The sequence below is a fragment of the Sapajus apella genome, unplaced genomic scaffold (assembly GCF_009761245.1).
Source record: "Sapajus apella isolate SASKATOON/1434 unplaced genomic scaffold, GSC_monkey_1.0 scaffold14, whole genome shotgun sequence".
Lineage (NCBI taxonomy): Eukaryota > Metazoa > Chordata > Mammalia > Primates > Cebidae > Sapajus > Sapajus apella.
Window position 1 is genome coordinate 30,771,649 of NW_022436954.1, and position 14,981 is coordinate 30,786,629.

At 48.9% G+C, this 14,981-nt stretch overlaps 1 protein-coding gene and 1 long non-coding RNA gene across 4 annotated transcripts in view; one reads left to right on the forward strand and one right to left on the reverse strand.

Annotated features, from left to right (window-relative positions):
- Positions 1-11,155: 11,155 nt before the first annotated feature.
- LOC116554357 lies at positions 11,156-12,772 on the reverse strand. The gene is made up of 2 exons (XR_004270181.1): positions 12,494-12,772; positions 11,156-11,667 (listed from the first exon to the last, which is right to left on the reverse strand). It is a non-coding gene; the product is annotated as an uncharacterized LOC116554357 (long non-coding RNA).
- Positions 12,773-14,325: 1,553 nt separating this feature from the next.
- Positions 14,326-14,981, forward strand: part of PAX6 (paired box 6) — a 28,994-nt gene continuing 28,338 nt past the window's right edge. For 2 of the 3 annotated variants that reach the window (XM_032282346.1, XM_032282341.1), the window contains exon 1: positions 14,334-14,486. The gene's annotated coding sequence lies outside the window, so the exon portion shown is untranslated. Of the gene's footprint in view, positions 14,487-14,981 lie in introns of all 3 variants that reach the window. The other variant, XM_032282336.1, reaches the window with a different exon arrangement.

A 14,981-nucleotide genomic window follows, 5' to 3' on the forward strand; every position in this document is an offset into this window, starting at 1 on the left:
ACCATGGACACACCTCCTGCACTCTCTCCACTTCTCATGAACCAGAACCTGGAGGAAACTGTGGTTCATGTAGATAAATGCAATGGCCTAAGGGATAGAGAATCCTAGATGCCTGGAAAACTACATAAAGCAGAGCTACCTGCTATCCTGAAACACACACCTCAGGCTGTCAGATGAAAGAAGAATAAACTCTTATCCTCTTTAATCCACGGAATTGTTTCAGTGGGGCTACTTGTTATAGAAATTTGGCCTTACCCTAACTAAAACAAGCACCTCAAGTATAGAACCTAAAACCTACCAGCTCTTCAAAAGCTTGAAAAGATGTTTGAATTTTTGCCCTCATCCCCAAAGTAGCAGCTCCGAAATATAAAACAAAATAAAAAAATTAAAAAGGCAGCAACTGTAAAGTCAGCATTGGCCAGGTGTGGCATTCACTCCTATAATCCCAGCACTTTGGGAGGCCACAGTGGGCAGCTCACTTGAGTCCAAAAGTTCAAGATCAGCAATATGGCGAAATGGCAATATGGCGAAAACTTCTCTCTCCAAAAATATTTAAAGAATTAGTCAGGCGTGGTGGTGCGCATCTGTAGTCCCAGCTACTCAGGAGGCTGAAGCGGGAGGATTGTTTGAAGTGGAGGTTTCAGTGAACCAAGATCACAGCCTGGGCGACAGAGCAAGACCCTGTGATACACACACACACACACACACACACACACACACACACACAGAGCATTGATAAACATTTACATGACTAAAAATGTTGACATCATGTCAATGCACCAGCTGCAACTCAACTTATATGTCATGTATAAATGTAGTACAGTTTAATCATAAAAATGAAATGAATAATTCATTCCTAATGAAATTCAAATTTATCAAAATCATTTTTTAACAGTTTATAGCAAATAATTATGTTGAAGTATGAGTACATGTTATCATTTGTTATGTTGTGGGGTAGGGCTCAAAATAAAAGCACTTAAGTCCTAGCATGGCCTTAAATTATGCTACCTGACCCTATTTACTAGCTGAGTTACCTTGGGCAAGTTGCCCAAACTTCTGAGACTTTTTCAGAAGTTTCCATTTTCTGAAATATTGGAAGGTGGCAGAAAATAATAATAAAATATTATTTTATCATAATAAAACAATAGTATTTTACAGGGTTACAAAAAGAATTAAAATACATACTAGTTTTGAAAATACTTTACACACATTATAAGAACATACGGGGTGAGTACTATTACATTTCATATTTCCATAAAACCTCAGTGTTTGAAAAAACTCTAGACATCACTTACGTGCCCAGCTCAACAAACTTATCTGGAAAGATTTTTTTAAACACAGATAGCAATACCTCTGTCTCCAAAGAGGCTCATTAAGTAAGCCTTGGGATTCCATATTTTTAAAGCTCCCCTATATCTAAGATACTGATAGTGTTTGTTGCTTTCAATAGGTAAGAAGGGGATGGCTGGATGACTGGATAGGAAGAATTTTCACAAAATGTTTTCTGAACTTCAGAATTTTGAACCATATGAATGTATATCCATATTGAAAAGTAATCATATTTATATTATTTAATAAATTAACCAATAGATAAAATAAATGTTTCTGGAATGATTTTGGCCCCAATATAGTTTGGGAAGTAGGCTAATTTTTCTAACCACTCCTGCATGCAGGTTTAGTCTTCCCCCCCACCCTAGATTCTACGTGGACATTTCCAATGTCTTCATTCCCCTTACCTTACAAAGCAGCCAAGGAAGTTGGACAGCTGTAATTGTTAGCATATTACTCTGTGTATGTCTGTGTCAAAGTGAGGGATGATGTAGACATCATCACAGAGGTGGGGGCCACAGCATAATATCTGACCCACAGCATAACTGAATTCATCAATGACAGTGAGGAACTTGATAACAGGATTTACTGGATATGATTCTGGTGGGTCGCTGTCACCAAGATAGAAAACTGACATTGATTTTATCTTTAGATTTTTACTTGACCTACCAGTGTGATTGTGGCTCACGATCATCAAAGAGCTATCAAAGTGGGATACAGCCCTTGTTTAATCAGCATTGTGTCTGCCTTGTCCCTGATTCTTATTATCTAATGTAAATGGACTTTCTTATTACCTAATATAGTAGCTTCAAGTGGGAGAGCCAAACAAACTGAAGATACAAAATGCAAGCAGCTGAGCACTGTCTTGTCCTAGGGACAAAGTAAATAAATGCGTTAATTCCCCAACCCAAATGCACTACAATAACCAAAGAGAGAAGAAATCACTTCTAAAGAATTGAATGGAAACTGTTTAATTTTGCACTTGCTTCCATGGTTTTGGAATAGAAACCAGTCCTTTCAACTCAGAAGGCTATACCAATTGCCCTTACTTTCCCCACCTCCACTACCAAATTCCTATTATTTGTTCTCATTTGAATAGTCTGAAACTGTCAAGTAACAGAAAGGTTGTTATCAATACTGCATCTGCCCCAGATGGATTAGAGGGAGAATGATATTTGTGGCTCTCTGTAATCCCTCCATGGACTCCAAGACTTTGAGTTTCTCCAGGGAATGTGGCAAAGCCACAGGAAATCCCCAAAGGCAAAATGTTGCAGGCTGCTCTCTGGTTGAGCCAGCAAACACAGAAAAAGTAAAGCAGGCAAGAAAATGAGAGGAAACTCTTCCTTGTCTGCAAATCAGAGGTAGTTGAGAGCATGAGTTCTTTTATTCCTCCTGAGGTCCACGGTTGCCTGTCAATCTCTAGGGAACACCATACCTTTATGTATGTGTTCTGTTTCCAGAATGAACCCCAAAGCCACCTGCTTCAAGTAACCTCATACGGAGTTGGAGATGTGTACTGATGTTGCCTCCAGTCTTGTTCTCTTTCCAAGTCCAAAAATAGATTTTAGGGAGGCTTTGAACAACATCTTTACATTCGCTGTGCTTGAGTTCCTCTTAATTGAATGGCATTTGCCATTCACTTTCATCATGGAATTGAGGGGAAGTAGATACAATGGGACTTGTAAAAAAGATTTTTGAGCAGATTGTAAGGAGAGAACAATGAGACATAAAGTAGCCATTCTTTACTCTTAAGCAGTAATTTATATTTATTGAAATTCATAGTGCACACATAAGCTATGGGAAGACAGCAAGGGAAGACAGAGCATAGGTGAGTGTTCTAATAGAAACAGTGAATAAGAAAACAGAATAACATGAGCTGAAAATTTCAAGTTCCTTACATCAAAAAATTTAGGATCATAAGCAACATTATAGGCAATTCTAACAATATTTTCTTTTTTCTATGCTGTTGCATTTTTGTTGGCATTTGTTGTATTAATACCTCAGCATATGTTTTATTTATTAAAATGAATTTGGTATAAACAAAACAAAAATTTTCAGCCTATTTGTCACAATTTCAGATTATGTGATTTTAAAAAAGGAATATTAAGGATGCCCAAAATATTTTATTTAAAATGCTCCTTACACTATAGGTGAATTGGACAGAGAAATAAACACATTATAGGTGGTCTTCCTAGAGCATCCAGGCCCTAAAATAACCTCAACTGACATTAACAAGGAGAGTGTTTTAAAATCAAGAATAATTTACTGTCATTTTAACAACAACAAAGAGTTGAAACTAAGGTTTTTCTGCCATATTTGTGTCTAGAAATATTTTCAGACTATAAAATCATGGGTACATCAATATTTTGGGAATGTTCATTTATTTTTTTAAAAAATGCATATTCAGAGATGCATTATGCCTCTTTGCAATGTTTGCTTCTTTTTGTATGAAAAGACGCTAATACTATGTGTGCTAGTACATAAACTGAGGAAACCTTGACACTATTTGCCTCCTAATTTTAGTTTCTTTGAATATTGCATTCTGTTCCAACATATCAGCTTTGTATTAAACACTGAAACAGGAAAAGAAAGAAACGCCTATATCAAATACACAGAAGAGGGTTTTTTTTAAAGGTGTTAATTTTTTCAAATATTATTTCTAGAGTTTTGCATACTTCCTGCACACGCCCCCACAGCAGGGAGGGGTGTAAGAAGAGGTAAGCCTGGAGCACAGTGAAATGTGATCTTGCCACAACCCCTTCAAAGGTCAGTTTGATTGATGTTTCTTCCCTGCAAACGATCGGAAAGTAGCAGCGACCGAAAAAGTCCTTAATATTCGACGATAACTAGGGCATACTTCATTTCATCACACAAATAGAGAGTTGAGAAGTCGCCACTAGGTCTATGGATTTCCTCAACAAGACAGACTCTTTAACACCCAAGTTTTGAAACTATGAACTACAGTATTCCATAGATGATTGTGCCTGGTGTTTAAAAGGCCCCTGCAGAGGTCTAGTCAAAATATTTACATTCCTCTCTGAAACTGTAATGCAAAGGAAAAGGAAAAAATAGTGAGAGGACGAATCAAAAGAAAATCTTTCCTTCCTCAGCAGCAAGAAAAGGTGTCAGGCCGCTGGGTTTTCTGCAGACATCCTTGTTCTTTTGGTTTAGATCAGGCGCCCATCTCACACCTTTCCAACGGACGTACTTCTATAGCAAGGTGCATTAGCTGCATTCTGTGTCAAAATTCGGGCTGTATCCGAATTTCTGAACACATGTGGTTAACAGAAAGCCTCTTCATCCCGCCGTAAGTGGGTGTGTTTAATTGTCCATGCGTGTTCCCCGAGGCGCTGCATGGGTACTGTAAATAGATTGGTGAGTGATGGGCACGTATATTTTCTCCATAAAGTGCAGCCACTGGCTCAAAGTTAGTCAGACTTTGGCAAGGAAGAGTGTTCGAGGCTGGCTGGCGGCGAGGATGGGTTAGGGGTGGGGAGGAGGAGCAGGAGAGGGCGATGATTAGCGAAGGAAATGACCCAACTCCCTCCCTTCTGTTTTCACAATCTGCGTCACGCTCCCTTACTCTCCCCGCCCGCGGCGGGCGAGCGGGCGGCAGCACACGCCTCGTCAGGCTAGGCACCTGCCCGGCGGTAGCCTCCCCAGCTTCGGGGCCACCAGCCGCTCTGCTGCCTGCCGTAGGCTCCCCAAAGAAGCCGAGGTGAGGACTCGGCCTGGCGCCTAGAGGCCGAGCCCAGGACCAGTAGAACTTCTACCAACCCAGCTTCTCTCAACTTCGGACCTGCTGGGTTCACCGGGTGCGGGGCTGCGGTTGGCGAGGAGGCGTGGGGCGCGGGGAGTAGAGACATTTCGGTCTCCCGGGTTGTGGCGGTGCAACTCCTGCCGCCTGCGTTCTAGACAGAAAAGACCCTTCTGACCATGCATCAGTAGTAATACTCCATTATTCCTGTTAGAACAAGTTAAAAGTAAGAGTTGAGCCCGAAGGCCCCGGGAGGGGGGTCATGTACTCCCCCGTCACTCTGGCTCCCCTCGCTTCTCCGGTTCGAGTTATGCCATCAAGCTAATATATTGTGACTGCTCTTCTCTCCTGTGACAAAGGCTTGCAGCTGCCTCCAAATCAATAGATGTCAAAGAAATATGAAAACAATCATGACACAAAACTTAAATCCTGGCTGGAGCCTACATAATCAGAACTGTGCTTCTGTTCTTCAAGCCACCGATTAATTTATCCCAAACTTTAGTCAAATTTTTATTCCGGTACCTTTTTCCCAGCAGATCCTGCTACATCTGTCGGGTTTGTAATGTAATTTGTAATTACTGCCCTTCATGTGGTCCGGTGCCTTGAACCATCTTTAATTAAAAGCATAATTAAGGGAAGATCTAAAGAAAGACAATTACCAGATGGTCTTTTTTTTAGAGGCGGTAGTTGCGCAGAGAGGGGCTCGGGCTCTGTCCCCCGGACCCCGCGCCTTGGGAGGGGGCAGGGGGCCCGAAAGACGCCTGCGCACTGCGGAGGCCTTGGCCCGGCTCACACCCAGAGTCCCTGTCCCACCCCACCCAACCACACCCCGCCACACCCCACCCTGGCCCTGAGGCTCCAGCGAGGCCGCGCCCAGAGGTGATCACCAGCGTCCCCGCCATGCGAAGAGACTCTGCCTTTCTCTGCTTTTCCTCGGGTGGCGCGGGATGTGGGGCGTGAGTCCCCAGCAGGGAGGCTGGGACAAAATCAAGGCCGAGACAACTTTCAAATCTGCGAAGGGGCCCCGGGAGCCGGGCCCATCCCGCCCTGCACGCGAGCCTGAGAGCTCTGAAGCAGAAAGAAGGAAGGGACGCGAGGGCTGGAAGGGAGGGGAAAGAATGAGAGAAGGGCATTTGCCCCGCCAGATGACAATCTTGCCAAGGGATCCTGGCCTGGGTCCTCCCTGACTGGACCCGACTAGGGTGGGAGCTGGGGGATCAGTGCCCTGCGGGTCTGGGAACCCAAGGGGACTACAAGACAGCCGGGGAGCGCCGTCGCCCGCAGCCCCGTCGGGTAAAGTGGCCCATTGACAGAGATTCTCTCGACTCTCCGCTCCTCTGGGTCCATTGGTCCCTGGGATTTTCAGAACAAGTTCGGGAAGAGAGGAACAACCCATTCTCCACTCCTATCCCATCCCCACTTCCCTGAAATGAATAATGTAGGTAGGAGCCAAGATTTCTGCATTGCCCCAGCGGCTTGGCGCTAGGATCCCGAAGTCGGATAATGGAAATTCAACTGTTGTTCTGTGGCGGGGATGTCATTATGTGATTGTTCATATTCAAAGTCAGGCAGCAATGAATTGTAATCATTTCAATTATCTTCAATACACTTTAGGACACAAGTTGTCAAAGATTAAAAAAAAAAAAAAAAAGTACATTCTTGCGGCTCCGTGGGTCCATTTTCCAGATGGTTTGTTGCTCTTGCTGCCTGATTTGGTTTCGGCTTTTATTCCCCAGTCTCAGATTCTCTTACAAAGACTTCGCCGGAGTGAGCGAGCCCCGGCAGCCCTTGACGCTTCTCTGGCGCTGCGGGCCGGCTACATGGGTAGGGAATCGGCCTCCGTGAGCCTGGCGCGCGCATTTTGGTTGCTTTCAGGTTTAATTAACTTTGAACAACAAATATGCCTGGAGCTCTGGATCTGGTGTCGCCTTGGGGAAGGGGCCGTCGTATTATATTCTGCGTCCTTCCCAGCCTGGGGAGGGTGGTGGCAGCAGCCTACACTCCCCTCCCCAGACTAGCGCGGCGCGTCAGAAAGGCACGTGCTGGACTGTGCCCGCGCCTCCAACAGAGCCCGGACCATCTCCTTCCAACCCCTAGAAGGCAAGGAAAAGCCGGGATCTCCCTAGCCTGCTCTCCTTTGTTGAAACTACCCTCTGCCCAATGATCGCTCCCTCCTGTCCCTGAACGTGGGACTGCGAAGAGTTGGATGTGGTGTCCTTGAAGTATCCCTTCAAGTGCCCTCCATCCCCAGACTGGGCAAAGGGAGTAGGGGTCGCTTTTTAAGCCCAAGTCCACGGCTCCTATTTGGACTAATCCCGATCTTTACACTAATATAGCCTCTCGGCTTTTCATTATACTCATTTGGGAGGAAATGAGCTCTTGCCGGGCAAATAGCACCCTGCACCCCACTTCTCATAGCTGTGCAGGGCCGGGGCCTGAACAACCCCGCAGGCAATCCCGGAGCTGCCGATATTATATTTGTGAAATGTCCTTTTGTTGAGGCTTTTAACACCTTCTTATAACGAATCATTTGTTCTTTTCTCTTTAATTTTGATAGACAATTAGCCATCAGAGATACACCAGTTGACTGTAACCGAGCATTAAACTCGCCTTTATGAAACGCTAATTTAGCATAGCTGCTTTGTTTAACTTTGCTATATAAGAACCAGGTTTTGTAGAAAAAAAAATAGGTGTAATTTTATGTGGGGTTTCGTTTCTTTTGGCCCTGTACGCAGCAAGCCCTCTCCTCTTTGTGAAGCGTTCTGCTGGGGTCTGACGCCATTTCCCGTGCCTAGCACCTGCAGGCTGGGGGGAGAGAGGGAATTAGCATTGATATAGATTTAGTTGAAATGTAATCTCTTAAATCTGTCCAAGATTCGGGGAGATAATTACACTTTCACTGAATTGCCAGGGGTCAGCGTCTCTGAGGACCTGAGGAGTTGATTTACTAACAATAGTGTTACATAAAAAATGGCGTTTGAGATTATAATGTTAATGGCTGCGGTCGCTGGGGAATGAGCCCGCTTCCAACTAATTCCATGTAACTTGTTTTTTGCCTCCCTTTTCCTCCCTCCCTTTCTTCCAGTCTCCGTCTTTGCAGGGATTCAAAGCCTTCGCGATATTTAATTTGGTGGCAGGCTCCAGCAGGCTAAGACCAGAAGCTCTGGAGCTTGGGGTTGACGCTCTTGTTCTGCGAGTGTTTGTGGTGACAGGTGGGGGCTTCGACAGCAAGGCTGGCCTCTATCCCAGGAGGACTAGGGTGCGGCCTCCAAGCACCACGTAGCCAGGCTAGGGAGAGGAGCGAGACGGCTGCACCCGGAGGAAGCGCGCAGCTCTCCCTGGCAGCAGGAGACTGGACCTGCCCAGCCGGCGGTGGCCTCGTGCCTTGGGCCGCGCCCGCAGGCTGCCCCACCTGCCTGGAACGGGCCCTCTCGGTTTTCCACGGCCTCGAGCTTCCCGGCCCGCAAAGACCAGGCCCTATTTTACGCCCTACTCGCCCTCCTAGGCCATACTTCTCACCCAGCAACCTCAGAGGGAGGGACGCTCGCTTCCCGCCCAAACTTTCCTTTCCAGCTGGACTTTGGCGGGATGCCGAAACCTGAGTTCAAAGAGGCCCCTCAAGTCCAAATTCTACTTTGGGGTGGGGATTAGCTTTAACACCAACAAGCCAGACTCCTTTGGGGTGAGGACGGTTGCAGAGTTTACAGTCCCTCCACACTCTTCAAACGTCACCCACGGCAGTCTCCAGCCACAGCCAGGACAATCTGGACTTCTCCAGAAATCTCTTGGCCTCCCCTAACTTGCAGCCCCGCAGAGTGAATCTAGCGTTTCGCTCGTCTGAAAGTCTCACTCGCTCTGGGTGAATGGACTCAGGTTACCAGGGACCCATTGGCAAACTCGTTCCCACCCATGGGTCAAGGAAGAGGCCTGGGAACTGCAGCAGAGTTAAAGTCTGAAAGGGAAAAGCAGCCCCTCCTAGGAAGGTCAAAGGGCTGCTTCTGTGGCCTCCAGGGCAGCGCTGGGCCAGTGAGTTCGAGAAGGAGTTGAGAGTCCAGGAGCAGCCTCAGGCCTCACCAGGTTTTAGTGGTCTAGGCCTGCCCACAGGTTGTGGCCATTGCTGATACCTCAGGTCCAGGAGCTCAGATTCTCCTCTGAGAGCAACACTTCCGAGTTGAAAGGGGTTGCCTCTGCCCTCTACTTCTTACTCCTTACACAGGACTCTAGGAGATGGAGAAAGCAGAGCTTGCCCTGTCAGACCCGGGCACAGGCCTTGCCCAGGCTCTCCCTCCATCTGGGAGCTTTGCTTCTGTGAAGAAAGGGTGCTGGATCTGTGAACTGGGGGTCCTAGCAAAAGAAGCAGCTGCCACTCTTGGCTAGCACACTCTCACCCACCTTAGGCAGCCCTAGGCCTACAGGCTAGCGGTGCAAGCCTGGGTGCCCTCCCAGCTTGCTAGCATGGGGGAACACAGCCGGAGAGGCCCAGATGCCCAAACCCTTGGCGTTGGGGGTGTGGGTCCCTTCACCCCACTCGTGTTTATGTGGGTGCCCCTTATCTTATATGTAACAGCAATATATATGTTAATTGAAAACTTCTGAATTTAAAAAGGTTGTGACAAGTTATAATTTGTCCTGTCAATGCCTGGAATCCTTATTTATCTCTTTAGCTTGCCTCCCGCTCTCGCCTGTCAGCTAACAGCTTGCCTAACTCGTTGACTTCCTCACTCATGGCACGGAAATGACAAATGTGCTGTTTTATCCGTACAATTTATTTCATTATTGTTGCCAGCACGAAGCATCACAATCAATCATAAGGAAGTCCATTTGGCAGGTGTCAATCTTGGTGTGTTTTTGTACGTCTCAGTCTATATTTAATCCAATTATAAGGGTCACAGAGTAAGTGCCAATCCTCTTGTTACAACTCACATCTTATTTAAGATTTAAAGTAAAAAAGTCAACTAGATCACATGGACCTTTTGGGGGAAGGGAGGGGACTCAGTTGAAACCCCCTCATCTCCCACTCTCTGCCATCTCCTGGCCTCCAATTTAAATTATGCAGCAATCCTTTTTTATTAAAGGGTTGCAGGGAATCCGAGTTTTATGAGCATTTGTGTGCAAATGAAGGCTCTCCTTATTTTGCTAAAGTAGAAGCAAGCTTAATGATGAGAGATCTTTCCGCTCATTGCCCATTCAAATACAATTGTAGATCGAAGCCGGCCTTGTCACGTTGAGAAAAAGTGAATTTCTAACATCCAGGACGTGCCTGTCTACTTTCAGCGAATTGCATCCAATCACCCCCAGGGAATTCAGCTAATGTCTCCATCTCCACCCGGACGAGGGAGAGAAATAAATCAAACATGGTGCCACAAACCGACTTAATATGAAAATATTTAAACGGAAAGGAAAAGCAGAGTTTTCTCAAACTGATTGTTGTGTGTGTGTGTGTGTGTGTGTGTGTAATAAAGCAAAGTGGAAGCATTGGAGATTTTCCCCCAGAGGTCCAGGAAAACTTTTTATGGTGTGACAAAATAGACAGAAGAGAGAAAAAAGTAAGTAAAGTAGTTCTTTAAATGAGAGCAGGAAAATAATTGAATAGCCGAGGAACCACAGAATTGCACATAATCATGGTATTATGCAGTCCTTGAGACCAGGGCGAAGAGATGGCAAATATTATCTTTGCTAAATAGGCCCCTTTTTGACGCTCGAATTCACAAAACGTTCCTTCAGTTTGGATTTAAAATAAAAATCGTGTTAAAACAAGTTTTCTGTTTAAAGGGGAGGAAGTGGAGAGAGAAGGAAGAGCAAGAGCCACGCGAACTGCCCACTAAATTAGATTCCTAAGATGATATATTGATTACTGGCTTGTACAGCTATTTGAAATGACACTCAAATATACACAGTATTTTAAATCAATTATTTAGGAATTTTTTCCTCTCCTATTAATTTGTATACGGAAAAGCTTTATTAAGCCACTTTATACATTAGCACTCACCCTGGGATACTTTTTTAAAAATATTGCAGAAGTTAACAGAATGCAATATCTTCTAGATGAAGTTTTAAAAAGTGGAAATATTTAAGAGGAAAATCCATTTTATTTTATAATTGTTGGGGGACTCAGTGCCTATTCTCAGTAAAAAAACAAATACTATGTCAATTCCCACCCACCTGGTAGCACAGATCCAACCGGAGGGGCTCCTCCAATCTGGAAGCTGCTTTATTTGCATAAAGTAGTTAAGGCGAGAGAGGAAGAGACAGAGGCCGGGAGGGAAAAACATACCTTGGATAAGAACAACAGATCTCAGCTACAGTTCAAACCAAGAGCCGATTTCTCTATTTTCCTCTCCCTCCACTACTACCCCTACCTCAAGGCCTCTCACCCCCATCCAGGCTCTTCACCAGCCTCTGCTGGCTAATGGGGAAGCTCTGGGCTTCCCGGCAGTCGGGTGCCGGGGCTGGCCTGGGAGCCTCTGCCGACTGGGCGACTGGAGAGCTCGCTCACTGTTTTTGCTGTGGAGAATCAGAGCCTGGAGCTGACCTAGATGTCCGAAAATTGCAGTCTGGGCTATCCTGGGCTGAGGGTAAGCCTGAAAAAAAAGAGGTTTCTTTCCCGTTTCCGGTCCTTTGCACCCTACCTACGGCCTGCCTCAGGTAGCACTCGGCATTTGGGACTCTGAGTCGTCGAGGATGCCCCCGGGCCGCCCTCGGTGCCCTTCTGCCCTCTGCGAGCCAGTGTGGCCTAGAGAGGCTGCCTCTGCCCAGGCGAGGCGAGGCCAGACCTCATAGGTTGGGCTCCACGCAGGGCGCTGCCCGGTCTCCCCAAGGCTGGTGGCAGGCACGGAGAGGAGCCCCCTACACTAGATTTCTGGTAGGATCTCCAGAGTGCTCCAAGGTCTAGAGCTACTCGGAGAATCCAGCTGAGACAGTGCACCTTCTCACAGCTAAACCTGCACCTTCTCCCGCTGCGACCCCAGCGCCGGCTCCCTCCCTCCTTGCCCGGGAAAAATGGAGAGCAGCTCTTGCGTTGGCCCGGAGCTCGAAAGGGCCTAGGTCGGGCCTCGCTTGCACCACCGGCGCTCCCGTGCCGCCCGAACGCGCCCTTTATTGACAGGCAGATAAGCAGGTGGGGGCCGTGGCGTTTCCAGCGTCGCTCTCAAGCACCCTGCTGGGTTGCAGGGATCCGCGCACATTTAATGGCCTGGACTTCAAACAAGTTCTGAGCAGCCCTCTCGGCATCGGGTTGGAACAGGGTGGTGAACGAGCCCCGGACAGAAACTGGCCAGTTAGGAAGGCCTACCCGGGTCCGAGGCCTATCCGCAGCCCACACGCCAAGGCGACGGCGGAGAATGGGAGACCTCAGGACAAGTGAGGCTGGAGGCCGGGCCAGGTCCTGGAGGGGAGCTAGCGGCTTACCAAGAAACTAGGTTACTGGAGATGGCCGATGGCGACAGGGAAACCAGAACAAATGCCTCCCTCAGCACCACTTCTCAGTCGAGCCAGGCGACAGGACCATAGAAAGGTCTAGGCCCAGACTAGAGCGACCAGCGGGAGGTGGACGCTCCTAGGCCTGAAGACAGGATGCCCAGGGCGTTAGGAATGCAGAAAGAAAGTTTGGAGAATGTAAATAAGTAAGAACATCCTGCCGAGACCTCTCAATCAAAGCTGCCTTTCTCCTCCCCACCTTCACCGCCACTCCACCCCTTACCCTTCCGCACTCCCACCCCTACTCTGCCCTCCAGTCTTCGACGGGTTGAGCAAGACAAAAAATCAGGTCCCTCTAGGAGCGGTCCAGGCTAAGAGGAGTGGGCAGACGGGCTGCCTGGAGCTGCCTCTTGGCCGGTTGCGAGGTCTCACACCTGTCCAGGTGTGTCAGGGGCGGGAGCGGGAATCTCTAGATCTCTGCCCCAGCGCCATCTGTGCTGGGCTCTCCCTTAGCCGCCGCCCGGATCAAGGCGCGCAGGGACTGGCCCTATGACCCTCCTACGGCCCAGGCGCCCCCTCTCCCTGCCTACGCACGCGCGCGCGGACACACACACACACACACACACACACGCATTCATTCTCTCTCTCTCTCTCTCTCTCTCTCTCTCTCTCTCTCTCTCTCTCTCTCTCGCCCCGGGTCCACCCGGTCTGGGTCTCCCACGAGCTGCCTACAGGTAATTCCACGCCCCGCCCTTTCTCCTCCTGCAAACTTCTCAAGCGACCCCTGACCCTCCAGCCCGACCTCTGTCACTTTCAAATGGGATAGCCGGATGGAAGCACAGGGGAAGGAGTTGAGAAACGCCCTGTTTTGAGGGATAGGGGACGGGAATGGCACTGTGGGTCTAAATCTCCAACCCAAGGTAACTAGGCCTACCTCTGCTAAGTCATCTCGCAGGCCACAGAAGGTGTGAGGGAAAAACAGGCTCAGACCAACAAGTCAGTGTCCTGCAGACCCCGCCCCAATTTCTGTGAGTCTTGACTTCAGAATCAGGGGTTTTCCTATTTTCCTCTTCTAGGCCACAAAGTCGACAGTTAACTCCAAGTCAAGGAGAAATACAATCACCTACATTTTCTATGTGGCTGGAGCCTTTCAGCCACAGCTGCCATTCTTCCCACCTTCACCGCCACTTCCCTTTTAGGGAAGCCCGGGCAGGCCCCCTTTGGGGCTTCCCTCTTGAGAACCCAGCAGGCCTGGAGAGACCTTTGGCCTGGCCCTGAAAAAGGGATCGCCAGTCCTCTTCCCCGAGCCCCAGTCTGTGCCCAGCTAGTGATTTGCGGGCTCCAGGGCCAGGTTAGGGGTACTCATCGAGTCTCGAACTCCTCCTAAAAATGATTCCTGCCAAAAGCGTCTCTCAACCCCGGCGCGGCCTTTGGGTCTCTCTGATGAAGTGACTCCCTTGGGGATCGGAGGAGGGGACAGGGCTGTTACTCAGACAGTTAGCTGGTCAGCTTAGGGGCAGAGCTCTTGGGGCCCGCGTGCCCAGCAGTGAAGAGGAGCACACTCAGCAAGACTAGTTTGCCTCCTGTAGGAGGGCGGGCCAGACCGGGCCAGGCCGGACTAGGGCAGCCACAAGCCGGGCCAAGGAAGACCAGAGCAGGGGTTGGAGCGGGCCGGACCCTGGGTGCGGAGGAGGAGGCTCCCGCCGGGCCCGAAAGCTAGTCCGCGCGCGGAGCTGTGCCCAACTCTAGCCGCCATGACGTCACGCGGGCCGGGCAGCCAATGAGGACGACGCTGGCGTGGATATTAAGGAAAGTTAGCGCCTGCCTGAGCACCCTCTTTTCTTATCATTGACATTTAAACTCTGGGGCAGGTCCTCGCGTAGAACGCGGCTGTCAGATCTGCCACTTCCCCTGCCGAGCGGCGGTGAGAAGTGTGGGAACCGGCGCCGCCAGGCTCACCTGCCTCCCCGCCCTCCGCTCCCAGGTAATCGCCGGGGCTCGGGCCTCGGCCCGGCTCCGGGCCCTCGGCGCCTCTCCGCCGCCCGCGACTGGTGTCCCCCAAATCAAAGCCCGCCCCAAGTGGCCCCGGGGCTTGATTTTTGCTTTTGAAAGGAGGCAAACAAAGATGGAAGGGAGTTACTGAGGGCGGGATAGGAAGGGGGTGGAGGAGGGACGTGTCTTTGCAGTGTGTGCTTTTCTGCAAAAGTAGCAAAATGTTCCAGTCCCAAGAGTGGACTTCCAGTCCAGCCCTGAGCTGGGAGTAGGGGGCGGGGGTCTGCTGCTGCTGTCTGCTAAAGCCACTCGCGACCGTGAAAAATGCAGGAGGTGGGGACGCACTTTGCATCCAGATCTCCCCTGCGTCGCAGTTTACGACATTCGCGCGTCGGGAAGACAGTACCTGCGCCTGGAGCGCTTAAAAACACCCCGCCGCGGGTCAGGCGAGGTGCAGAAGTTTCCCGCGGTTGCAAAGTGTAGATGG